The sequence below is a fragment of the Anomalospiza imberbis genome, chromosome 12 (assembly GCF_031753505.1).
Source record: "Anomalospiza imberbis isolate Cuckoo-Finch-1a 21T00152 chromosome 12, ASM3175350v1, whole genome shotgun sequence".
NCBI lineage: Eukaryota > Metazoa > Chordata > Aves > Passeriformes > Viduidae > Anomalospiza > Anomalospiza imberbis.
In genome coordinates this window covers 3412707-3440355 of record NC_089692.1, presented here as the reverse complement: position 1 = coordinate 3440355, position 27649 = coordinate 3412707, and the positions used below count along the sequence as shown (strand labels likewise).

General features: G+C 41.2%; 1 long non-coding RNA gene across 5 annotated transcripts in view; it reads left to right on the top strand.

Moving 5' to 3' along the window:
- Positions 1–11189, top strand: part of LOC137481062 (uncharacterized) — a 79819-nt gene extending 68630 nt beyond the window's left edge. For all 5 annotated transcript variants that reach the window (XR_011003282.1, XR_011003281.1, XR_011003285.1 and 2 more), the window contains exons 5-6: positions 2014–2153; positions 10964–11189. This is a non-coding gene — a long non-coding RNA (uncharacterized lncRNA). The remainder of the gene's footprint in view (positions 1–2013; positions 2154–10963) is intronic.
- The last annotated feature ends 16460 nt before the right edge of the window (positions 11190–27649 follow it).

The window sequence follows — 27649 nt, the reverse complement described above, 5'->3', positions numbered from 1 at the left end:
ACTTCTAGGCATTTTTACTGCACTTTGTGTAATAAAAGGGCTTAGATAAAATCAAATATTGTGGTTTGCTCTTGTCCCAGAGTTCACAGATTTTAGGACACGTGGATATGTGTTCATTCAAGAGGCTGTGCTGCAGTTTGTGCTCCCTTAGGAAGTCAGGGCCCCTCCTCCCTGGCAATTCCAGTTTTTCCAGGGTTGGAGTCACCTTGACAGCTGTGTCACACCATCAATCCATCTACTGCTGCCACGTGGGGGTTTTGTGTCATCCTTCATATACATCCTTTGGCTCCACTATTACACTAATTGTTTTATTTTATTTGATTTTGCAACCCTAAAGTATCAAGGGTGCCAAATTTCAAAGCATGACCAACAGTATCAAGTGTAAACACTTTAAAAATGTTGTTTCTTGTAGAGAGCTTCCTTTTGATGTTAAATCTTGTACCATCCACCAGCTTTTCTTTCTCATTTTGGGTAAGATCAACATTATTTAAAAGTCAGTGCTTTTAAAGTTTGGAAGTGACAAATTATTTCATTTTTCCATTTTATACTTTTTTTAAATTTAAATTTTAAAAGTGCTTATCTTTTCTTCTGTCTTCCACACACAAGTCTGGTGCTAGACATATGTGGATATTCTCAGTTCAGTCAGAGAGAAAAAGAGAAGGTTTTCTAACCAGGCAAGAGCCTGGGAGACAGTTGGGAAAGAATGTAAATAATTCTTTAATCTATCTTGTTGTTCACATTGTTTGTAGATATGTTCTGCCACCATGCATCATTCACTGCACACCAGTGGTGTGAGATGTTTTTACTCTAAGACCAATGAAATTAGTCCGCAAGATGTTCCCTATAAATAGAGCGGTGCATTTGAAATAAATCGGAGTTCATTCTCTTTGCCTTTGATTTGGAGTCATCTTGTTACCATCCTGCTCTACAGTGACAGACGTAGACAGGAAAATGAGATTTCAAAGATGTTGTATCTGGGCTTACTCTATGGAAAAAATATATTTTCTATTTTAAGTGGTGGATTTGTTTAAGTTAACTTGATAAAAGCTGGAATTGATGACAAGATGATTTCATACAACCCTTGCTAACAAGCTGCAGACATTACCAGTGTGTCAAAACAGCACTGCCAGAGGCATTCTGGCATCAGGCTGGACTGGTAACTTCTGTGCACAGAAACAGGTTTCTGGCAGCTCTTTTATTCCTGAGTGCTGCTGATTAAAGGCAGCTTCAGTTACTGTTTTCTTTCCTTGCAGACATTTTCATTCACATACACTGTTATTTTTGCTCACAAATAGAAAGGTAAAGATTTTAAAATGAATAAAACTGAAAATGTAGAAGCTTTAATAAAACTGAAAATGTAGACATATGTCTTGACTGGATGTGAACTGGAATTTTAGAATTCTTTTTTCTTCTACAGTTAGGCCGCTGTGTCTCCGTTGTGATGGGCAGCTCAGGTGCACTTGGCACCTCAGGAATTTTTGGATGTTTGCCCTTTGTCTTTGTCCATCTCCTCCAGGAGATGTGTCTATGAAAGAGCTTAGAACTGCTATGGGAATGAATATTCTTGTCATTTCAATAGATATAAAGTGACATTTGCTGAGAGATATTTATGTAAATAATTTTTTTATGAATAAGGTTGGACTTGAAGTTTATTCCTTTGATTTTAGAAACCTGTGGGACTAAACCACAAATGCTATGCAAAATCTTCTATTTTGATGTGAAATGAAAGTGCCATTAAATTTTAAACTGTAGTTTATCCTTCCCATTTCTGTTTAGGGTGTTGATAATGTCCAAAGATTTCTCCTGTAAGCAAAGAATTTACAATTAAAACTTATACCTATCCAATACTCATGAAGAATGCTTTCTGAAACTGTTACAAGCTTTAGATTAGGTTTTCAAATTATAACAGATTTCACATCAAAGGTGTGATGCTGTATTTTACTCACAAAATGTGCTATTTTGATTACTTATTTTTAATTGAGATTTTTATTGTTTTACATATCTTTTGTATAGGCAAATGTGGGGGAGAGAGCTGTGTAAAATGAGATGGGAATTTGTGTCTGCTAGAGCTGGAAGCTCAGAACCCTAAGCCCTGAAGTTCCCAATAGAAGGATTTGTTCACACTGTTCACATCCCTGGAAGGATATGGAATAGTCCTGGAATAGCAGTGGATTTTGGGAGTGTGTCTGTGTGCTTGTGTAGACAGTTGCTGCTCATGATGCTCCAGCCCATGCTCCTGCTGAGCTGGAGCAGTGGGAAATATATATATTGGGTTGTTTGAAGTGTTTAACTCACCAGAGCCGCTTCCCAAAACTGAGTACAGCTGCTGTTGAGCTGTGTTTGTGCACGGTGTGGTGCAGCTCCCTGAGCACAGGCACCTGGTGCTGTTTTGGAAGCACCAGCGAAACCAGGATGTCCAGAGTAGTCACAGCAGATGCAGGGTGGGAGAATCATCAGCTGGATATTTATGCACCAAAGTGTCTCTGCTTTAGTAATTTGAATTATTTCTCAAAACTCATTCAGAACTAAATGGGGAATGTGCATTAGACAGGTCTGTAAAATATAACTCTATATGAGTCACCAGGTCCTGTGGCGAGTTCTGGGCCCTTGTGGCCACGAGAGCCCTGGAGGGGCTGGAGCGTGTCCAGGGAAGGGAACGGGGCTGGGGAAGGGGCTGGAGCCCCAGCAGGGGCTGAGGGAGCTGGGAAGGGGCTGAGCCTGGAGAAAAGGAGGCTCAGGGGGCCCTTCTGGCTCTGCACAACTCCTGACAGGAGGGGACAGCCGGGGGGTCGGGCTGTGCTCCCAGGGAACCGGGACAGGAGGAGAGGGAACGGCCTCAGGCTGGGCCAGGGCAGGCTCAGGGTGGACAGCAGCAGGAATTTCTGCATGGAAAGGGTGCTCAGGCCTTGGCAGGGGCTGCCCAGGGAGGTTTGGAGTGCCCATCCCTGGAGGTGTCCCAGGAAGGGCTGGAGGTGGCACTCAGTGCTCTGGGCTGGGGACAGGGTGGGCATCGGGCACAGCTGGGACTCCGTGGCCTTGGAGGGTTTTCCAACCCCAGTGATCCTGGGATTCTGTTACCTCGGTGAAGTGAATGCAAAAAGTAAAAGTTAAAATCCCTGAGGAAATGAAGTCACAGAGGAGACACTGCGGTGAACACAGGGCAACTTCTATTTTGTGCAGGTGGACAGGCCTTTGAGTTTAAATTGCAGGGACACTGGTAATGTCTGACACATGGCTCCAGATGTTGCATCAGTAGTCACAGATTTAAAGATAACTCGATATTGTCCAAGGGCCTCATCATCTTCATTTTCCATTCTTTACTATTTATGTCAAATGTCCCATTTTAACACTGTACTACACATTTCTGCCCTGAAGTTTAAAATATGTGTACTCACACAGCCAAATGCAAAAGTTGTGTTAATTCTGTGGCATATTAAAAACACAAAAATAAATGAAATGGGCTCTTTACTTGTACTCTTGAATTATCCATTCAAGCATTTTAACTGGCAGACTCCTTCTAATCCCCTGACAGCACCTGGAGGGGTGCTGGTAGAGCACCAAAGGGATGGTGGGAGGATATGACATATGACACTGGGGCAGGATCTGAACTCAGACAAATGAAATCTGTCAGCCAGCTCCTCAAAGCCTGCCACAGTTCTTATCAGTGCTTGGTTGAGCTGGCTTGATACACAGACTCATTGTATTATTCGGCTGGTTTGATTTTCCTTTTTGTGACAACCTTACCCTGGAGACCATCCATCTCTTTGCAGTGTTGGAGAATGACTCAAACTGAATGATATTTCAATATAATTTATAATCCTACACTGCAAACAGAAGTGATGGTTGCTTCTAACCACTGTGAAGAATCCTAAGAGGTACATTGGACTTTTGTTTTCTTGGAATGTTAGAAATACTTTGGAAATAACTTGGGAAATTTTTCATAGCATAGAGTAGTACGTTTTAAAGCAGAAGAGCTATGAAATACCCTGCAAAGGACAGGAATTTTTTCCATATATGCCCTGGCTGTTAATGGTGCATGTGAACAACTACAGCTGCAACAAATTATTTGCCAAAATTTCAAATGGTAGCTATTATCAGCTTTCAGCTTAAAAACACAGCTATGATCAGACATCCTGAGAGGAACATCCCCCACACTGTGCCCACTCACTGTTGAGCAGGTTTACTTTTCACTTTATTTTTGCTCTGATTTCCTTTGGGTCCCACCAATAGAAATAATGATCTTTCAAATAACAAATCTTATTGATCAATCCTTTTTAATTATATAGCATAAATAAAAGGTTTAGTGTTTATATAAGCTGTGGCTGTCCCTGGATCCTTGGCAGTGCCCAAGGCCAGGTTGAACAGGGCTTGGAGCAGCCTGGGACAGTGGGAGGTGTCCCTGCCTGTGTCAGGGGGTGGAACAAGATGAGCTTTAAGGTCCCCTCCAAGTGAAGCCAATCTATGAGGCTTGGATTCTGTGCAATAATTAAAAATAAATTTTAGCACGCAGAGTTTTCTTTTACCATAATTGTTCACATTTCAAAATATTTTTGAAATATACCATAGAAATATTTTTTAATGAAGCAGCTTGCACTTCAGTGTTTTATTTTTCATTTTAATAATGTAGTTACATGTGTAAAGTACAAAGAGAGGCAATGTACAAAGGCTGTAACTGAAATAGAAATGTACAATATAACACAATAATAATCCTATTAAGTAATTCTATTTGCTGATGCAATACAAGGCGAGTCAAAAATGCACAGTCTTTTTTGTAGGCCTGTCAAATGGCTCTATAATAATTCAAATGCTGACAACTGGCATTGTTCTCTGACTGGCAAACAAAGCAATTATTTCGGCGTTTGATCCATTTTTTTTTTAATTGTGACTATGTTAAATGACATACTGCATCAAACATTTACAAAAAACAAGGGAAAAGGGTTTTTTCTATTCTATATTCAAATGAACTAACAAGTGCTGGCACATTCACAGATACCAACAGCTAATCAACAAACACTAGAAACAACTCAAATCATCCCCTTGCCTAAATGTGGGAGTTTTTGTGACCAAAGTGCTGCCTCCAGCCCTGGGCCAGCACAGGAGGGACCTGGAGCTGCTGCAGAGAGCCCAGGGGAGGCACCAGCAGGAGCAGAGGATGGAGCAGCTCTGCTGGCAGGAAAGGCTGGCACAGCTGGCATTGCTCACCTGCACTGCAGAAGCTTTGGGCTGAGCTCAGTGTGGCCTTGCAGGGCCTGAAGGAGCTGCAGGAAAGATGGAGAGAGACAATTGCCAAGGGCTGGAGGGACAGGACCCAGGGAATGGCTCCCAGTGCCAGAGGGCAGGGCTGGATGGGATATGGGGAATTAGGAATTGTTCCCTGGCAGGGTGGGCAGGCCCTGGCACAGGGTGCCCAGAGCAGCTGGGGCTGCCCCTGGATCCCTGGCAGTGCCCAAGGCCAGGTTGGACACTGGGGCTGGGAGCAGCCTGGGACAGTGGAAGGTGTCCCTGCCCATGGTAGGGGATGTGATGGAATGATCCTTCCAACCCAAACTGTCCTCTGATTCCATGGAAGGTGAGAGGTGTGTGTATTTCCTAATGCCTGCTTGCTTGCTCCTGGTTTAATGAACACAAGCACCCCCAAAACAATATAATTCCTCAGAGACCCCATTCCAAGCTCTTTGCCCACGGTCTGTTCTCGTATGTTAAGCACCCAGATGTCACTTAGCTGTAAGTAGAGAAGAAGAATTAACAATGCCCCTAAATGTCTGAATTCTCTGATTTGAAAGATTAAAATGCTGTTAGGAGAGATTTCTGAGGAAAAGATGGTCATGGAATGCTGCAAGGTGGTATTCCAGCATCACTCTCAGTAGGTTGTGAGGTGATGCCAGTCAGGTTCTGAAAAGTGTACTCACTGAGGCTCCCAAACGAGAGAGATCTCTTGATTATTTGACATTTATATGTATTTGGATGGCAAAGCTCAGCTGTTGGTAACTGTTACCTGTTCATGCATTTGCCTGGTTAGTGTAAATCTTCTTTACAGCTTTCCTACAAGACCTTTTGTAGTTTTATCCTGGATTTTTTTTCTCTGGATTCAGTCAGTGCCAGCTACATGCAGACTTCAGAAAAACTGTGTTCAGAGAAAAAAATAATTAATTAGTAAAGCAGAGACTAATTCAACCAGGCTGACAATTCCCTAAAGATGACGATTTAGATTCAATCTCCTCTTTTACTCTGCCTTAGACTAACTTTTGGTCCAACAATAAATTACCACCAGAATTTCATCCACCCACAGTTTAAGAATTTTACCTCTTTGTTTTTCTTTGCTTTTCAAAGGGATCCCGGAAAAAAAATGGGTCATTTCAAGTTGCAAAGCAAAATCAATTAAACTTCTGAAGTTCTAGAATCAATGGAGAAAAAGTGGCAAGTTTTAGTTTTAATTTGATCTGCATAGTTTTTCGTAGTTTTTATTCCCTGGTTTAGTACCTGAATCAAAAAAGAAATCATTACAGAGCTCTAATGGTGCTCTCCTTCAGAGCTAAGATTAAGCCATACTGATCCCTGAATAGATAGTAACAACTGCACTGGTCAGGAGTGGGAGTAAGCCTCTCAAAACTGGGTATTATGAGAGAAAATAATATGTTAAAAGGACACATTCCCTGGCTACTTTGTCTGGAAAAGAATATCTTTGTAAAAATAAAAAATAATTGTATTGCTTCTCAGCCAGAATTTATCAAAGGCAAAGTTTGTGTAGTTTGTCTTTTCCATAAAAATCCATCCATAAAACAGCTCCTCTGAGGAAAACTTTGCATCTTGTCTGGGAGTGCTGGTGCATTCTTGCATAAGCATTCCATACTTGTGAGTAAGCAGCAGCTTCTAGAGCCTAGAGAGGCACCACAGCAGTATGTGTGCAGCATCCAGCAAATAAGCCCAATTTTCTGTCAGCTTTGGGAGCCTTTTTCTGCACTGTTTTATTGCTCTCGTGGCTTTACCTGTGAAAGATATGTGAAACAGTTACATCACTTTATATGTATGGAAGATTATCATGTGAAGAGAGGCTTTCTACAGGAGGTTGTAGGGAGGACATTGAGCACCTCAGGAATATTTGAGACAAGGACAGAGCTTGCCCCTGGATCCCTGGAAGTCTCCAAGGCCAGGCTGGAGGGGCTTGGAGCAACCTGGGAGAGTGGGAGGTGTCTCTGCCTGTGGCAGGGGGTGGAATGGGATGAGCTTTAGGTGCCTTTCAACCCAAGCCAGTCTGGGATTCTCTGATTCTTGCAGAGTTTTACTGGTTCCAGTTCTGAAGACTGGCACAAGCTATGTAGAACATCAGAGCTCCAGACAAAGTTGATTTGATAAGCAACCACAGACTTTCCTTCCTCCTTACCCTATCATAAATTTTTCTCTGTCCTCTGAGACCACCAGTTAGTTCTGTCCTCTTTCTTTCTCATCAGATTTTAAATTTTCGAGGCAGGGATCATCCCTTTCTAGTGCACTTCTGTTTCCTCCCTTTCCTCCCCAAAACTGAGAACACAGTCAGAACATTAAAAGAAAAAAAAAAAAAAAAAAAAAAGAAAACAACCACCCTGTAAGAAAGAATGCAGTGGCAAATACTCCCTTTTCAAATGGAATCATTACCATAGCACAGCTATCCTTCAGCTCCCAGCAGCTGCAAATGGAACAGGGAGATGTTAGTGTTCATTTCCACTGAACTCATTCTACAAACCACTAAGAGGAGCAAGGGAATACATTTGGAGTGCTTTCATGTGGTTAAAGCAACAGGGGAAATTCAGCCTTTGATATGCCCTTGTTCAGTAGATCTGCCTCACTTTGTGCCTGCCCCTCAAAAGGCAAGGCTGAAATAATATTAGAGGGTTGTTGAAAGGGATTGGAAAAATGAGAAAAGGCTCTAATTAAAAGGACAAAAATATACTTGGAAAGTGTTTCTCAGTGGTTTGAAGTTCAAAACCAGACCACCTATCCAAATCTCCTCATTAAAAGTCAGATTCAATTTTCATGCTGAGAGCTTGATACCAGGTTTCTACCCAGCTAGACAAATACCAAGTGCTTTGATTTCTACATTACCAAGGTGACTAACAGGCACTGATTGATACCTGTGTTTGTGACCTGATGATCTAGGTAGGGAAAAGTCAGCATCCACCATTGCCAATTTGGTAGTGAAAGCTCAGAGGTCAAGAGATTGGTTCACAACAGCCTGGAATGCAAAGGCATAGTCCCTGGCTCTGGAATGCCATGTCAGCCAATTGAAACCTAAGAACCTTTCCTTCATCTTCTCTTTTTCCTTTTCTTTTTTTCTTTTCTCTTTTCTTTTTCCTTTCCTTTCCTTTCCTTTCCTTTCCTTTCCTTTCCTTTCCTTTCCTTTCCTTTCCTTTCCTTTCTTCTTCTCATTTCATTTTTCATTTTCATTTTAACACTGTCATCTCTGTGCCTTGCTGATTCACTCTTCTATTGGCAGGACCAGAACTGTGGAAAATCTGGGATGGAAAGCAAAGTTGATACTAGCCAAAGTTTTCCTTGAGTAGCTGTGGCAAGGCTTGAGGAAAAAAAAAGTATCGAATCCTGTAGAAATAAATATATGTGGAGTCCAGCTAAAGAGGTGTCAGAACACCCCAGTAACACTCTCTAATTCATTGCCTTCAGAGTATGGCACTGAATAGGGCAGAGTGCATATGAAATGGAGCCCTTTCCACCTCAGGCTGCTGCAGAAATGCATTTCCTTTTGGTTTTCTCTGTCTTCCGTAGAAAGTGGAGTTCCTTAAGTCCCTGCACAACTGATTCCTGCTCTCCAGAGAATTCAGCTGCACAGCACTTCCTTGTGCAGCATTCCCAGCCTGGGGGAATCTTCTGGAATGTGACAGAAGGAGATGTGTGCCTGCCCACTGTGATGGGAACTCTGAGGCAGCAGCATAAATAGCTGTGTGCTTCCCTTAAGAATTTCATTGGCCATTGCATTTGAATTCTTCACATGGAAAAAGATGCACTGGGTAGCTTTTAATCTAACTAGGCTATGAGCTGGTAGTAGCCATATCTAAATAGAAGGTGAAGGTGGTATTTCAGTCAATCAGGGTACCAGTCTGGGAGGTAATGCACAAAGCTGGGCTCTTCCCATGCCCATTGAAACAGGGTCATCTTAAACCCAAAGGAACAAACCTGGAGGTTAAGCTACACTTTGTGGAATTTAGATATACCTTGCAAAATGGAGTGAAAATACTTCTAGAAGGAGAAATTTGTCTCTTAATACAAGAATTAAATATAGATATATAAAGAAAATATATAGACAGAAAACATATAAAAATATACTTTTTTATTCACTACCTGAAAACATATCCTTTAAGTAGTGTAGTTGTCAGCTCTCACAGGATAACAACAATACCTGCCTAAAAATAATACACCTGCTTGAAAATTTTGTAAGAACTAGAATAATGGGGTTATATTTTAATTTTAGTATATTATTGCATCTTGATGCAAAGATTTATTTTACAGAAGAAAAGCATTTGAGCAGGACTTAATATTACTGTTATGTGTCAGTGATAGTAACACTGGGACTTCAGTCTGCATTACTACAATGATTAATTAAAGTCCTTGTTCAGGATGAGTGAACATCATTATTGTTTTTAAATAGGAAAGGCAGATAACCATTAGTGATTACTCCTCAATTCCCAGTCTCTCTTGTTAAGGACTAAAGAATACTAAAGTAGGCTGTATAGTTTTCATGAAGTTATAAACGGAGCCAATAATAATAATAATATTACTATGCCACACATACAAAGGTAAAGAGTGAGAGCTGCATGAGCCTAAAAATGAAAGCTCCAAAATTCTGCACCGCTGTAAGTGAAAACATTACTGTTATTTTTAGTAATAAGGTAAAGGAAATGTGGGCTATAGCTTTCTTTTAAATAAGTTTTGGTAATTGCAGAATTTTTAGAATGCATCCCTGGATGCAGCTGCATTACTTCAACCATGTAAATAAACTGCATTGCCTTAAAAAAACATGGAGAGGAATCCTGCAGTCTTGGATATTTTCAGAATGTCAATAAGAATACTGAAATACAAACCTGGCTGTCAATTAACTGGCTGTTAGAATTTACACACAAAATAAAAATCACTGAGAAATGCTTCTGTTGACTTGGCTGAAATCAGGAATTAGAGCCGTGAGAAGTGGAAGCCATTTACAGTCTGGCTTCCATGGATAATTGTTAGGATGGATTTCTAGGGAGATATGAAACTCCAAAACTTTTGTTTCGATTCACCTTGCATGTCCGAGTGGTTGGCTTTGGTTTCCAGGTAAGAGAACAGAGAGCAGATTTCTTTGCTCAGTCAACTGTACAAGCAGCTGCAAATTGTGCTGCACTTCCAGCACAGCAAGAAATGTGCACACAAAACCTTTCAATGCCATGGTGCCCATAATGAAGCTGGAAACTGGGAATTACTGAGCACCTCTGAAATTGCAGGGAATAGAAATGAATGTTGGGGAATAGGACTGAAATCATTCAAGACAGATTTAACGGCTAAAGAAATGTGAGAGCTGGGGAAATGTACATGCTTTGTTGGGAGAGGCTTCACACTTCCTTTTTTCACTGAGAAGGTGCTCAGGCCTTGGCAGGGGCTGCCCAGGGAGGTTTGGAGTGCCCATCCCTGGAGGTGTCCCAGGAAAGGCTGGAGGTGGCACTCAGTGCTCTGGGCTGGGGACACGGTGGGCACAGCTGGGACTCCATGGCCTTGGAGGGCTTTTCCATCCTTGAGGCTTCTGCACGAGTCTGTTGGGCCTTGCTCAGAACCCGTGGACTCCCCTGCTTTACTGAAGGAGGAATTTATCACATTCTTTCACTGAAGAAATAAGGAACAGGTAAAAGTCTGAGCTTAGTAAGAGCATCACACAGCTTACATGTGGTCAGAAAGTAGGAATTATGTCAATTATCTGTGTTCTTCCCTGGCAGTTCCTTGAGAGCAGGTCTCAGAATCTCCTTGTTCTGGCTCTCAGCCTCCATCAGTGCCCTGAGTCTGCAATGTCATGAATTGGATTAAGTGCACAGTGTCCTGCTGCATCCATTCACCCGAGTCTTGCACTGTGCTCTGCCCCTGCAAAGTCATGACTTCTTCCTGGCACCACAATCCTAAACCAGACAGATCTGTAGTGGTGTGGTTGTGTGTAAGAGCTGTGGAGGGAGCAGCTCCCAGTGCCAAGGGAATCCAACACGGGAAGTGGAAGGGGAAGGGGAAGGGGAAGGGGAAGGGGAAGGGGAAGGGGAAGGGGAAGGGGAAGGGTGTCCTTGTAATGTAACAAGAGCGGAACTCTCCTTTCTCTGCTGTCCTCTGTGGAGAGCCTCCAGACAAATCACAAAAGCACGGGAGGTCAGAGCTATTTCTATTATTATAGTGTTAATTTAGAGCCATCAATAACTCAGAGAAATGCTTCCTGAATTAATCCATTTAAAGCACACATGGTCTGAAAAGATGAAATCCCTATGAAGGGAAATGCATGCAGCAATAACAAAACCTCTGAAATCATCTTTTAAACAAACAAGTCTTTTGAGAAGACTTTTTGGGCACATGTTTCAAAGAACAGCTAATAATCTTTGTGGTTCATACTGACCCATTATATTCTGTTACCTGTCTTTCAGAAAAATATAAAGTGAAGCTGAGCTGAAGCTACATCACAACAATCTCAGTGACCAAAAATTCACATTTCAAAGGAGATGCAAGCAAACAAAACTATCACCAGAAGATATACAGAAAAAACTCCAGAAATTTATCACCACAGAAGCATGAAATCCTTCAGACCTTTAGTATGATCTAGGGAAGGATGTTAATTATTCAGTAGCTAAGGGGTAATCTCACTCTTGTGTTGGCTCCAAGTTTGGCAGCAGATGCACTTGCCATCCAGTTCTTTTGTTGAATCTTTATGAAAAGAGAGCTGAAGTGGAAATTGGCACAGAGAGCTGGGTTAGGGGAAAGGCCAGGGTCTATTTTCTGGCTGGTTTTTGTGATCATATGTCTCACTACTGACCTGGGAGAAATAATATAATTTTGACCCTTCCTCCAAGTTTCCTGGGGAGCCCAATTAATTTTAGGGGTTTTATTTCGGGTCTGTGGGGTTGGCTCAGAAGGGGAACATTTTATATGTGTTTCTGTGTGATGGTACTCAAAAATCAACACTTAAAGGCTTAGAGGTTATGTTTTACTCCTAGTTTGGAAGATCTACATTTAGGTTCTACAACTGCTCTCTCAGGACTGCAGACAATAATGGAATCCCAGACTGGTTTGGGTTGAAAAGGACCTTAAAGCCCATCCAGTGCCACCCCTGCCATGGCAGGGACACCTTCCACTGTCCCAGGCTGCTCCCAGCCCCAGGGTCCAACCTGGCCTTGGGCACTGCCAGGGATCCAGGGGCAGCCCCAGCTGCTCTGGGCACCCTGTGCCAGGGCCTGCCCACCCTGCCAGGGAACAATTCCTAATTCCCCATATCCCATCCAGCCCTGCCCTCTGGCACTGGCAGCCATTCCCCCTTGTCCAGTCTTTGAAAGGAAATGTTCCATACGTCTATGAATCCTTGTGAAAATTTATGGTGTATTTTTTGCTTTTTATTAGAAAATTCTAGCCATTATATATAAATATTCAGTGTCCAGTGAAGTCTCTGAAGTCAGTGAAAATAGTAATCCATAGAATCAACTTTAGTTTTTTGGGGTTTTTTCCCCTAGGAGTTTTGGATCAGATTAGTCGAGTCTTCTCTCTGTTCTAATCCAGTTGTTCTTTCCAAGGTGAATTTTCATTGCCACCACAGTAGAAATTTTTAAAATGTGGAAAAATTTTGCCTTCTCTGCCCCATCCCTTAATATGCTGGATTGTTGGTTTGTTTGGCTTTTCTATTCAGCATCATGTATGAACAAATTCATCTTTGATACCAAAAAATGGGTCATTTTACAGCACAAGAAGCATCTTGATTCAAACAAATCTGTTCACTCATTTGAGCAGACATTAGAACATTGCCTCACACTCTCAGTTTTCAGCACAAGGTGAACACAGTCTGTCACTGAAGGCCTTGTATCATTTGTCTCCAAGTAGCATTAAAAAGAGATTTCCCTTTAGACTCCAGGGCGCTGCCTGGCACATACAAATCTTTTTCTTCTTTTAGTTTAAACAAAAATCCTTTACATTTCATTATTGGAAGATTAGGACATTCAGGATTTTTTTTTTTTTGTGGATTTCTTTTGCCATAAAACAAGCCCATATTTTGTTGTCATATCAACCAATTATATAATGAAATAAAGGTTAAAATTATCCATTTCATATAAAGATTGAAAAGATGAAAGCTGAAAAATGGAAATTCAAAGCCATTTAAGCTCAGTGACATCAGCTGACTCTAAGTTATGTCTTTAATCCATAATTTATATATAACCTGCATCATACATATATATATAATGTATCTATTTCCAGTGATCTTCATCACTCCTCTCAGTTTTCCTGCTCCTAAATAAAAAGGATTTAGGTTTTTTATTAAAAAATTAGTAAACTTCTCCAGAAATAAGCAAGTGGTTAGTGTTTCATCATGTGTTTCAAAGTCAAACACTCTATGAAAAAATACCCCTTTCAATTTAAGTATGTCTTAATTTCTTCCTCAAAACAGCATCTTTCAGTGGTTTTGTGCAGTTTTTTGGCATTAAATAGTTTATTTTGTGGTAAGTGATGCATTGCAGGTTGCCCCAAGGCACGGATGGCTTTCCCCTCACCATTTTCTCTCTCCTTTTCCATCCTCAAGTTCTGCTAAAAATCCACCAAGCCACTCCTCATTTTTTGAAGGTTTGGATGCAGAACTAAAACACCCATTATTTTCCCACCTGTAGCAATGCTCACTCTGGAAAGCTAAGTTAGAGCTGCAGAAAAATAGGTTCATTAAATGCTATTTGCACAATAATGCACCATGAAGAACTTATTATTTTATATTTAAATTACTGTAAATTAGAGAAGAAACAGGATTAAAATATTCAGAGCAGCTGCCTGAGCTGGTTTCAGCTCTGCTCTGAGGATGACAAGATGAGGTGTTGCAGTTGTGCTGTGCTGCTTTGGAGCTGGCAGGAAGGTCTGTGGGATGCCAGTACCATCTTCAGGCAAGTCAGGGCATAACAGAGGAATTTCTCAAAATGAAAGGCCAAAGCATCAATCAGTCTGAAAATCAGCCCTTTCCCCTTGTTCAGGTGCTGCCCTTTGTTAAAGTCAAAAATGTTGTATTTTGCCTACTCTTGAACCTACTCTTGCACAGCAGTAACAGATTTTTAAACACATGCAAAGTTGGGTAACATTAATTAAAAAAAAAAAAAGGATATTAATTTTCTTTTTCAAGTACAGACTGAATGCAGACAGACTGAGTGGACAGACCTGAACATTCCTCATTGGAACTAATAAATTAATTTAAAATATAATAAAATTTAACATTTACCTTGTTAAGCACTGAAATCCCTTGCTGCAGGATGTGCTAATAATTTCTTTGGATTTTGCTTTGACTCTGAAATGTGGAAAAGAAATCCATCAAGAGCTGTGAAAATAAAACCACACCTGGCTGAGGAAACCCCCTCAATGTAAATTATTGAGAGAGAACTATTCTTTTTTTTATATACTCTTTCCTAAACAACCAGTTGGAATTGGGATAGTTGAGCAATTAAAATAAATGGGGCTTTGATAACCAGATTTTTGGAAAGCATTTGGGTAAAACGGTGATCTATGCATCTTTAGAAGGATAATTGGACAATACACTAATATTGGAAAACTAAACTACATGATTTTCCTGAGGACACACTAGGTTTAATTCTGTCAATTCAAATACCTCAGATCAATTGCAGAATCAATTTTGTTTTCATGCTCCCTGTGAGGAGAGCCTTTTTCTCCTTAAGTCTTTTTTAATTTCTTAATAGCCTGTTGTCCCTTGTCTTAGCAATTTTTTCAAGTTTCAGTAAAGCCAGTGTTTAAATGCTGCTTCTAGACATAGTCTGACCTTGCCAATCTTTTTTTTTTTTTTTTTTTTTTTTTTGCTGTTGGATAGTGTGGGCACCTTCCAGTTTCTAGTTATGACTTGTCTTTGAAATCATCAGGGAGAGGGTTGCTTCAAATTTTTTCCTCCACCCCTCAAATTCAATATTTACTATCAATGTGGTGTGTGCTTTAAGACATTTACTACTCTGTATGTAATCGAGTAATTTTTAAATATAATTTTTTTAAGAGTAACAGTAAGAAATGTTGTACATAAAACATATTTGATAATATATGGTTATGGCTTTATTCTAATTAAGAATTATGGGTATGATGGCTGTTATTACTGTATAAAACTGCACTGTGATTCCCAGGAGATTTAGGGAAGCTTTTCAACAGTTGGATCTTGAAGTTTTATTTTCTGTTTCAGAAAGGGAAAACTCATTTGAGGCTTTCAGGCTTCAGCGATTTTGAAATTAAGCTGCTATAGAGAACTATCACAGCACTTCTTATCCATGTGGAAGCTCAGGCCAGATGATCCAAGCTGGAATTGAGGTCTCATTTCTCACTTGCTGGGGTGTGGATTAATATGTCAGAGAGAAACTGTAGCATCAATACAAAATACCTCTGAAAAAGCATTTGCCAGCCCTTCACACTGCCCACTGCAGAGCAGTTTCCTGAAATCCTGATTCATTTCTCCTGCACACCTGAGAACTCTTGGGCTCTGAAGCAACTCCATGCAAGCAGACTTGGAGCTTCTTAAAAGTCTGAAGGTGCCAAACCTCTGCTGAGGGAAGATTCTGCTTCTTTTGGTCCCTGAGCTTTGTGTTTGGCTCTGGTGAGGAAGAGAAGGAGGTTTGCTGTCGATGAGATCCTTTCACCATCAGTGGTTTTGGCAGCCTGCTCACCTGCTCTTCCCTGCCAGCACTGCTTCTCCTGCAGCAGGAATTGGGTGCAAATTTGCCAGGTCTCACCCAGCTGTTGTGGATAGTCCCCAGTTTAGGCCTGTGCCTAAATAATGCAAACTGCAGATGGCAACTGGCAAGGAAGCCATCAGCTACTGCCACATCTTCAACTGGCTTAGAGGAGGATGAGGATGGGGAGAGGCCTGGAGAGGAAGCTGAATGAGGAATGGCTTAGGGCTCTTGATGTGTTCAGCTGGAGAAGAGAAGACTGAGGGGAGAGCTCAGCAGGGGCTGCAGCTTCCTTGTGAGGGGAAGAGGAGGGACAGCTCTGCGCTCTGCTCTGGGCCAGGGACAGCGCCCAGGGAGCGGCTGGAGCTGGGCAGAGCAGGCTCAGGCTGCAGAGCAGGGAAAGGTTCTGCTTCCCCAGAGGGTGCTGGCACTGCCCAGGCTCCCCAGGGAATGGGCACTGCCCCGGGGCTGCCGGAGCTCCAGGAGCGTTTGGACACCAGGGATGGAAGGGGGGATTGCTGGGGGTCTGGGCAGGGACAGGAGTCAGACTCCATAATCCTGGTGAGGCCTTTGAGGTTATTCTTCTATCCAACACATGTATTCTGTGATTCTGTAAAATGCTGCAGGAAGATACTGACGACAAGGCCTATGTGGTTTCATTGGATCTGGGCTGGACTTTGAGATTTTTCATCCATATACACTCACTCTAATTTAAAATTCCCTTCAGACTCAGAATGAATCTGGCTAACCTGTGCTACCCACATCCAGGACACCAGCTTTTGATATCATGTGCTTGATTCTGCTCTGTGCTAACAAGTGTGTCTTGTTCTCCTTTCTGGATAAAGGCAGATGTGGAGCAGTTTGGGGCCAGGCTCCCCAGGTATTTGTCTGGGCACTGCCATTTGTGGATTCTGCCATACTCTGCTGGAAGAGAGGGAAAGGCAGGAGCAGCTCTCAGATGGACAAAGTGGCAGCAGAACAGACATTTAAGGATCAGCCAGCACTGACCAACACCAAGCCATCAGCTCAGGCTGTGGATTTGTTATTAAGTTGTTGCACCAAGATTAAATTGAGGACCAGGACATCTGAGACTCTGCCACAGGAATCCTGGGGCTGAGCTGCTGAGGAAAACGGGTGTGGGTGTGGGGGAGCAGCTGTGGAGGGGCCTTGGTCCAGCTCAGGTGCTGCCAGCGGCGCCTTCAGAGTGGGTCCTGCATGGCTGGAATGAGGTTTCCTGAAGTCAGCCCGTGGGTACATGGCAGCTTCTTGCCAAAACCTGGCTGTCTCATGCCTTTGTGAGAGCAAACACCCCTGCCATTAGCAGAAAGACCCCCATCTGGTTTTTAAGACCATCAGTTTCAAGCTCTTGAGATATTTATCTGTAATTAAAAGTGAGGGGAAGTAATAGAGAAATACGTCACAATTTGCCACTGCTTGGAGAAGGGATCAATGACTTTAAGATTTACAATGAGTACCTTGGAAAAAATAAAGCACACAGTAATTTCCAGCACTATTTTTATTTTTTTTTAGCAGGGGGGAGGAGGAGAAAAGGGCCACTATACTACTTGTACAAAATTAATTACTAAAAAATAAGCTAAGCAATTCTCTTCCTCAAAGTTAACCAAGAAAGCCAAAAGGAAGTGGATAGGAGAGTTTGGATGGAGAACAGTCTCTTTCCATCTTTTCACAGTGGTGTTTAAGATGAGAGAAATCTGAAGCAATGGGTGTGCATTTCCATCTGGTCAAAGGTAAGTGCTTTCACATTGAGAACACTTAACCTAAGACACTCAAAGGTGAATTGCTGAAAATAAGGCCTTTGGAATAAAAATATGAAGCAAGATTGACACCCAAGTCTATGACGTTACTCACCATTTAAGGTGATTTACAGTCCTAGAATGTTGATAGTTTCCTGATTTTGATTCCAAGCTAAAACAATAATGCCCTGAAGCCAAGACTAATTTTTTTCCTTTTCTGTTTTGATTGCATTTCCCTTCTTCTGTAGAGAGGAGTGCTAATGGATGAAGTTGCAGGTATATTTTAACACAGATCATTAACTGGGAGAATATTCAGGATGACTGTATCATATTCGTAGCCCAAATCCAGTTCCTCAGCCACACCAAGCAGTGCAATCGCATGGCATGCAGGGCAATTTTTCCTAAAAAGAGAAGCACTTGAATAAAGCAGAACTGCAGAGTTCTGTGATCTGAACCTGTGTTATGTACTAAAAAGAGTAAGAAAAGGCTGTCCTTTGCTTTGGTCAGTAAAAATGGGTGCCCAGTGTTGGCTGCACCTCAGAGCTTATGGGAAATCTGGGGCTGATGCTCAGAATCACTGTACAGCACTGGCTGTCAGAATTTATTTGTCAGCAATATTTCATATTGCCCTGGGTCACCGAGACAGCAGAGGACACATAACAAATCTATAAGGGCTAATAAACTGTTGCAATAAAGTAGAAAAATTATGAAGAAAGGCCTCATTAGATCAGGCCTGCTCTGGCTATTTCTTCTAAGGCAAGCTAGCACTTTGCAAGTTCCCATATGAAAGCAATCCTGGTGTGAGCTGTTGGTTAACATAACAATCTATTCCTGGGTGAAAAACAACCAGCACCTGTATAAACTGGTTTTCACCATTAGATGGAAAAATGAAAACTCTCTCTCACAAATAACTTTTCCTGCATGTACACGCTGGGGGTCTGAGTGACCAATCAATACAGGATGACCACTAGTTATTTACCAATAAAGTAATTGGCAAGAAAGCTCCTGACCAGTTGGAGTCACACATGAGGTCTGTAAAACTGTATAAAAAGAGTTATGTGAATAAAGAATGGGCTTTTTCCACCATGAAGAAAATGGAGTCCATGTGAACTTTTTTCTCATAATAAACATGTCCTGTTGCTACAGATTAACAAAAGCACTGTCTTTGGTCTAAAAAAGAACCTTAATTGGGTTGGGGAGTTTTCTTAGGTGGAAACTAGCACAAAGAATTTAGGTATAAACTGCTTCAAACCAGGAGTTTTCCTTTGTCAGTGTATATTTAAATTTTTCAAAAGCTCCCTTATTCTGGGGGATGTTTATTTCTTCAACAGGGTGTGTTTTTTCCCATTGGGAACAGGCTGTGACTTCATTCCTGGTGTCCCTACCTGCCAGCAGTGTTACAGGGCTGTCTCTGGATCTCCTGGACTCAAGCCTTGTTCTGAACAGGCAGAGACCATTAGTCCTCTGGAAACAGTCAGGTGTCCAATTGAGTTAATAATCAGATCTGCTTTTAGCACAAACCCTGTTTTGAAGGATAATAGTTGGAGGCTAAATTAGAAGATCTGATGCTGAATCTTTTTGTAAGAGAGGTTTGTTTCACAGATGATATAAACTCTGCTGCAAAGCTCTTTGAAGTCTCAAGAGTTTTCTGTTGATGTCAAGAATCTTTGGTCCAAGCCTTTAGTCAAGCACACTTGCATTCATTTGTGTAAAGACACAATAAATCTGAGTTAATGGGCAAGTACAAGAACAGATTATGTGATAACTGTGTGATTTTTCTATTAATATATTCTCCCATGACTTTACATGCTGTTTCGTTAATCTAAATCTTCTTTAACACCACTTCTAATCTAGTCAGCACGAGCTGCAATAATGTCTAAGCACAGCGAAAAAGCAGTCAAGTATTTGATTGTTTTATTAAATGCCTATTGCAGTCCTTGATCATGAAGTTACCTTAGTTAAAACCAGTCCTAATTCAAATAAATATTCTGTGGAAATATTATGAAAGCTCTGATTAATCTAGCAATGGAATATTTGTTTAATCAAGGTATTTCAGAAATACTTTTACAAAGCCTGGTAAATTACACTGAAATCCAAGGTGGTAGCAGCTAAATATTGATAGCTACCTAAATATTCAAGTCCTTTTGTAAGAGATATGTATACAGAAAATAAGTAGTCTCTTTTTAAAGCCACTAAAACTGTTAATGCAAATGAATTATACAAAGTTCCCAAATGTGGAACTAAATTATTTTATGAATAAACATTTTTAATCATGAGGAAAAAAAACTGTCTAGACTAAAATTCATTGTAGTGAATATTGTGATGATACAGAGAACAGAAGTGATGACTCTTGCTATACTCACTAAATATGCACAGATTTAGTTCCTGTTATATGTGTGAATGCCTTTGAAGAAATGCTGAAATTCAAAGTTTTAGTGTCATATGCCAAAGCAGGGATTTTTTTCAGTCTTTTAAAATGCAGGCTTGCAGTAGAACTTTAAGTCATTATGTGAATATTTCAGGGTTTCAGACACACACTCTGCTTTCCTTGCAGCCTGTACAATACAGCTTTGAGGTAATTTCTGGTCTTGCCCTGCTTCTTCTAGTGACCCCAAGCTGCTGCTTTTCTGCAAAACAACTGAAGTAGATAGTACAGGCAGAGACTTGTCAGAAGAGTAAAGGAAAATAATTTTGTTAAGTAGCTCAGGGTTCTGCAAATCACACAACTTGGCCAGGCTTGGCCCCTGTAACAAGAGGTGAATATTCCTGGTTTTATCCACCAAGACCCTTCCTGTTCTTGCATAAGATTTGCAGTTGCTTGAGAGAGCCCAGAGGAGGCACCAGGATGAGCAGAGGGATGGAGCAGCTCTGCTGGGAGGAAAGGCTGGCACAGCTGGCATTGCTCAGCCTGGAAAAGAGAAGCTTCAGGGTGAGAGTTTGGTTTCCTCTCAGGGTACTTGATAAATGATTTCCTTGTCTTTATTTTGACCCACAAGTCTTCCCACCCTAGTTCTTCCTATTTTCTCTCTCATCACACTGTGGGGGTAGAGGACAGTGAGCAAGCTGCTAAAATACCTCAAGTTTCTTCTCCATTCCTTATTTTCTGGTACCAAACCTTTCTCTGCCTTTTTTGCTATTTTAACTCATTTATAAATTGAATTTAAATATATTATTCTGATAGAAAATTTGAAAATTCATGGAAGAAAGTGTGTTATTTTGTTGTCAAAATCTTCCTTGTGCAGAGGGGAAATTGAGGCTCCTCTTAATTTGTGTTTTCTGTCAACCTGGTGAGAAGGAGCATAGGAACTTCTCATTGCTATAAAGGCATAAAGAGTGGAACTCTACATTTATTCTCAGAGGTTAATTCAGTCTGTGTTACAATTTTGTTTATTCCACAGAATAGCAGAGGAGGAATTGTTATTCTCCTCTAGGCCAGAGGAGACTCCAGCCTGTTTCAGGTCTGCAGCCAGTACTGCTATGTGAAATTGTTCATAAGAAGTAAAACAAATCAGTGAAGCAGGAAGAGGCTAAAGCAACTGAAATTCCAGTTATTTTTTTCCTTCCAGTTTGCTGATGGCAATTGTGAACATTGCAGGAATGTGTAAATACCTGACGGGGGTAGGAAGGAAGATGGAGCCAAACCCTTCTCATTGGTGTGGAGTGAAAGGAGAAGAGGTAATCTCAGCAATCTGAAATGCAGGAAATTCCATTTAAACATAAGGAAAAACCTTGCCACTGTGAGCACAACCAAACCTGGAACAGGTTGTGCAAAGGGATTTTGGGTTCTCCATCCTTGGAGACACCAAAAACCTGACTTGAAAGCAGCTGTGAGCTGCTCTGTCTGACCCTGGTCCGGCCAGGAGGGTTTAGAGAATCTCCAGAGGTCCCTCCCAGCCTTATCTAGGGTGTGATCCTGTGGTGTCCCCTCCAACCTGGGAATAGCAGCACAGAAATAAAAGAAATAAATATAATACCTGCAATTAACGCAGGGCAATGTCACTAATGTGCATTAAAAGCCATCTGAAACTGCCTGAAATGATGGCTTGTGAAAATAAATTGCACTCCAATAACCCAGCTGCAGACAATTTCAGTAAAAACATTGCAGAGCTGATATGTGGGTTGATGGTGTTTCCAGCAGCCATGGTGTGCAAACCTCCTATTATTTTCTCAACAGAAGCTGCATAGTGTTTCATCTCTAGAAAAGCTATTGCAAAGATTTATGGAAGCATAATAGGAAAATAAGACTAAGGGATTACCTGGAAAATGTTCCTGTTTCTCACAGCATAAATCAGAGGTCAAATGATCATTCACCGTAGCATGGCTCAGACTCCCTCAAGCCCTCATGCAACTTCTGTTTTCAGAAATGAGCCAAAGTACAAATTCCCATAGCCTGAACATGAGAATATTATCAAAAATAACACCTCACAGAAAGACTGAACAGAGGAAGGCAAATATACTGGAGAGAATACCTCATGTCTTCACGTGGGTTTGATCATCTGGATCTGGAGGTAAATGCTTTTCTTGTACACAACAGGGTTTTGTCAAAAATACTTCTTGTTGTGAGACAGTGGAGCAGCAAGAGTTTCCATAAAACAGCTACTAAGAATGCTTTGCATTCCTGGGAAGCAAATAAAATGGAGAATATAACTGATAGGAGTATCACAGTAATAGAAATGTGATTAAGCGCTCCAAATCCCAATTAGGTGAATCACAAGAAATTCCTGAAGCAGATTTATACCAGATCTCCTGTACATTAAACTGTTGTAATTGTGGTGGTCTTGTGCTTTGTAGAATGGCAAGAATTAAAATACTTTGAGAATTTATTTTACAGAGATTAAAAACTGCCTCCAGTTTTATATCTCTTTTGTTTTGACTATTTTGCGAAGTTTTTGCTTTGTGAGTGCACCAAAGGAAGACTGGTTCCAGCATTATAGAAATCCAGCCACCTCTAAGGTGAAATGCAACCATTAGAACAGTAATTAGCAAAGCCACAAAATGATTGTTGATAGGGATTTTAAGAGTATCATTTAAAAATGGTAGGTGTGAAATGCTAGTTTACCTCAATTGCAATGAGAGCCAAGCAATCACAGAAGGCAAGAAACTTACTGAGCAGGCTTCAGTTTTCAGATTTCCTGTGATAAAAATGCCTTTAGAAAGAATCTTTGAGACATGCAGGGGAAAAAGAGGCAAACTAACCTAGACTGTGTGTGGTGTAATTTTCCCTGTGTACCAGGGTCACTACCTTTCCATGACAACTGTTGTGCCTTTAATGCCTGCACAGAGCACTCCTCCCATCTCCAGGTCAGGAATTCCCTCTTTACAACAGCTTGCCAAGCAGCTCTTCATGGCTCTTTTATTTAAACTGAGCTGTTCGTTTGCTTCATGGAAAATAAGTAGCTCAGTGAATAAATATTGGTTGCTTCTATTTCGGGAAATCTCCTTGGGGATGTCAACTTAATGGTTTGGGTGCTTCCAAGTCATTTTGATATAAAGACCCCACACACACATCCAAGGCTGTCCTAATTTCAGGAGTTCTTTGTTCTAATAACAGGACCAGTACTTGGCCAAATTGAACCTCGTTTATTATTCTTTTGATTGTCACATATACATTTCCAAATGTTCTTGCCATTTCTGCAGCTGTGGGTTATCCAAAAGGTCCTTTTTAAACAGACATAAAAGATTAAGAATGTAAATGCAAATGGACAATGGGATTCATGCAAGTTGGCATGGATCTGTAATTTTACATGCTGAAAGTTTTCATTCTATATTTTTCAAGTATTATGTTAAATTTGACATGAAATTAAAATAATCTTCCCCCAGGAAAGGTTCAATTCCTTCATCTTGCATTATAGAATCACATACTGGTTTGGGCTGGAAGGGACCTTAAAGATCATCCCATTTCATCCCCTTCCATGGGCAGGGACACTTTCCACTAGACCACGTTGCTCCAAGCCCCATCCAACCTGGCCTTGAAAGAAATTGCTAAAACTTACACAGAAAAATTTAAAATTTCTGTGGAAAGAAACTTGCCAAATATTGATTAGGCACCAGCCTCAACAAGGAAGTAAAGTCTTTCTGTATCTAGTTCTCTACACATTTCTCCATGTCTTCAAAGGCACAGGAAATATGAAATGTTTTTTACTAAGTCTTTTCTCTAGCAAGACCTTAAATGAGGAAAATTCCTGGTGTTTTGGAACCAGAAGGGACTGTACCAGAAATGCCACTCAAAGGAGTGAAAAATGTGAAGGAATGAAGTTTTGTAAGTCTGCCTAGACCAGTTTTTGATAATAGGCAGTATCACGTGCTCTTCAAATGGTACTAAGTGTCCTCAGTGCCTTGACCTTGACATCAGGGAACATTTCCTTTTAACTTCAAACTTTTCATCACCACATGCATTCATTTTTAAATTATTTTGATTTGGTACAAACTCTCCATTGTACTGATATTTCTAGGAAGATTATTATTATTCTGATAATAGTATTTTCATTCTGGGAATATCACTTAGTGATGAATCCTATGCCATTTAAATAATCGTGTCTTTTGAGAAAATAATTACAATATACATGCATCTTCCACTGGCTGCATCACATAGAATTTGATGTATTTTTTAAATCTTCTATAATGCTGTACAGTAAACATAGAGTAGATTTATGTTTGTATGTGTTTACCTTACTGCATTCTTGGGATCAGTTCTGCACTTTTCTTTGAGCTGCTCCATTTCCAGCCAGGCCAGGCTGTGGGACAACAAGTCCCAGTCCAGGCTGCCGTGTTTGCAGCATTTCCTGCGGGTAGGAAGTCAAGAAGTGGCAAGAAGATGGATGTTTGGCTGAAGTGACAGATTCAGGTTCCTGGAGAAAGCTGCTGGCTGCAGTGTCACAAACAGAGCTGCTTATCTGCCCTTCCAGGTGCTGTGATGATGGCAGCTGGTTTAGGGGCACCTTGAAGAGGTGAGGGAGTGAGTGGATTTACTGGAGAATTCAACTTGCTTGGAAGTGTGAAGACACATCAACACTCACTATGATTTATGCTGATACTCACATCGAGATTCTAAGGAATTTCATTGCACAGATTTCCAAGCAGAAAAAACATGCCCGTTAATAAAAATCCATAATTGGTGAGTATTTTCAAACCTGGAGAATTATATGTGACCAGAACGATATCTTAAAAGGAAAACATCCTTCTGTGGGAAGTGTTCTCATGTCTGTGCAAGGTTTTTTGGGTGAAAAAGGAGTTCAGAGTCCAAAGCACAATATGTAGCTCTTGTTTGGGGTGGTTAAACCCTCCTGTAAATATTTTACACTTTTAGCTTTGCATGGCCTTCTAGCAACATATATTTCTCTCATATGGATGTCATGTACTGAAATGGAATGGAATGGAATAGAATAAAGAAAGAAAAGAATAGAAATAGAATAGAATAGAATAGAATAGAATAGAATAGAATAGAATAGAATAGAATAGTTTGGGTTGTAAGGGACCTTAAAGCCCATCCAGTGCCACCCCCCTACCATGGGCAGGGACACCTTCCACTGTCCCAGGCTGCCCCCAGCCCCAGTGTCCAACCTGGCCTTGGACACTGCCAGGGATCCAGGGGCAGCCCCAGCTGCTCTGGGCACCCTGTGCCAGGGCCTGCCCACCCTGCCAGGGAACAATTCCTTCCCAATATCCCATCTGAACCTACTTTCTGTCAGTTTGAAGGCATTCCCCCTTGTCCTGGCACTCCGGGCACTTGGAAATAGATTTGGCAAATTTCTGTTCTTTGGATTGTAGCCAAAACCAGCAGAGTCAAAAAAAAAAATTAGTTATCAAGATGGTCTTGATAATATTAAAGTGAAGAGTACCAATCAGATACTTTTCTTATTAAAATTCTTAGATGTAGCCATTTACATATCTTAGTGTTCTTCCATGCTGTGCACATAAAATTTTTCACCACCAGATGTATTAATTTTTAAATTATTTTGATTTGGTACAAACTCTCTATTGTACTGATATTTCTAAGAAGATTATTACTTTTGTTCTGATAATAGTATTTTCAATCTGGGGATAGCACTTAGTGCTGAATCTTACGCCATTTAAATAATCATGAGTCTTTTGAGAAAATAATTACAATATAGTGATTTCTACAGAGAACCATTTAAATTTTGATCAGAGGTTATCGAGGTCAAACATGATGTATTGCCTATCATCATTTTCCTGATATGACTAACCCATAGGAATTTCTTGCTCCATTTTCTGATTTTCTTTCTTTTTTTGAAACATTTTCATTTCAGATTGGGAAAAATTCTGAAGTAAGAACTGCTTTTTCTTGTCAAACTGTAACTGATGTATGAGGGTTTTGTTTTGTTTTGTTTTGTTTTGTTTTGTTTTGTTTTGTTTTTTTTCTTAGGAAAGTATTCAATTTTCACCTGAATATTGATAATGCTTTTACCAGTGATTTTTTTTTTCCTTGCTTAAATATTTCCCTTTCTGAAATTCAGGTACCAGTGAAATTTCTGCAAGTGATACAATTCATCTCTTCTTTGGTCAACAAATGCATAAGAGACACTACAGGAAGTGTGACTTCATTGCCAACATTGATCTTGTATCCAATTCTATACTCAGCTACTTCCATCCATGTGAATCTGATTTAAGGCTTTCATTCCCACAAAGTCAGGAGAAATCAAGGCCATATGTTTAAAGCTAAGCAGTCTGTTATTTGCTCCTCAATGAAGGACAAATGTGCATATTTAACTGTTTTCAGATGTTAATTTTTTCCTACCCTATTTTTAGGGAAAGCAGATCAATCATAAGCTTTCTCCTCTTTGCTAAAGGCAGAGCAAAATTTCAGAACAAGGATCATTTTTCATGACTATGAAGGTCAAGGTACACACAGAAATTTCCTTTCTCTTTATGAAACCAATCAGAGCTGGGAAACCTTTTTGTCGAAGTTGTGTAGCACAGAATCCCAGAATCACCGGGGTTGGAAAAGCCCTCCCAGCCCATGGAGTCCCAGCTGTGCCCGATGCCCACCTTGTCCCCAGCCCAGAGCACTGAGTGCCACCTCCAGCCCTTCCTGGGACACCTCCAGGGATGGGCACTCCAAACCTCCCTGGGCAGCCCCTGCCAAGGCCTGAGCACCCTTTCCATGCAGAAATTCCTGCTGCTGTCCACCCTGAGCCTGCCCTGGCCCAGCCTGAGGCCGTTCCCTCTCCTCCTGTCCCTGTTCCCTGGGAGCACAGCCCGACCCCCCCGGCTGTCCCCTGTTGTTTTGTTCTTTTAAAAGTTTTAAAGTTTTTTTAAAAGTTTTCTATGCCTTCTGATGTTTACATATTTCTGCTGGAGTTCTCACGCACGTTCATGTAAGTAATGATTGTTTAGGTTCTTCTGTGTGAGAGGGGAGAATTGAAGGACTGTTGGCTTGACCAGTGTGGTTGAAGAGGTGGCAATTTCATCCTCCAATCCACTGCCACTTTTAGAATTCTATATATCGTAAGGTTAGAAATAAAAGTTCCTTCCTTTTGCTCTTTGGATCTTAGCCTATGTGAGTTATTTCACGTCGTAGTGCGACAGTCCCCTCCTGTCAGGAGTTGTGCAGAGCCAGAAGGGCACCCCTGAGCCTCCTTTTCTCCAGGCTCAGCCCCTTCCCAGCTCCCTCAGCCCCTGCTGGGGCTCCAGCCCCTTCCCCAGCCCCGTTCCCTTCCCTGGACACGCTCCAGCCCCTCCGGGGCTCTCGTGGCCATGACGGGCCCAGAGCTGGCCACAGCCCTCGAGGTCCCTCAGCAGGGCCAGCACAGGGGACGGGCCCTGCCCTGGGCCTGCTGCCGCCCTGCTTTAATACACAGGGCGATAATCAGTCACCGATTGAGTCACGCAGGGAAACAGAAGTGCTGGTTCAGAGAAACCCTCGTGATGGAAAAAGAAATATTTCTTTTATTCACTGAGGTGATCAGTACACTTTGGGGTTGTGGGGAAAGCCTTACAATGTTTCCTTATGCAATTAGCATTGGCCTACTTTATGTCTTAATTAGC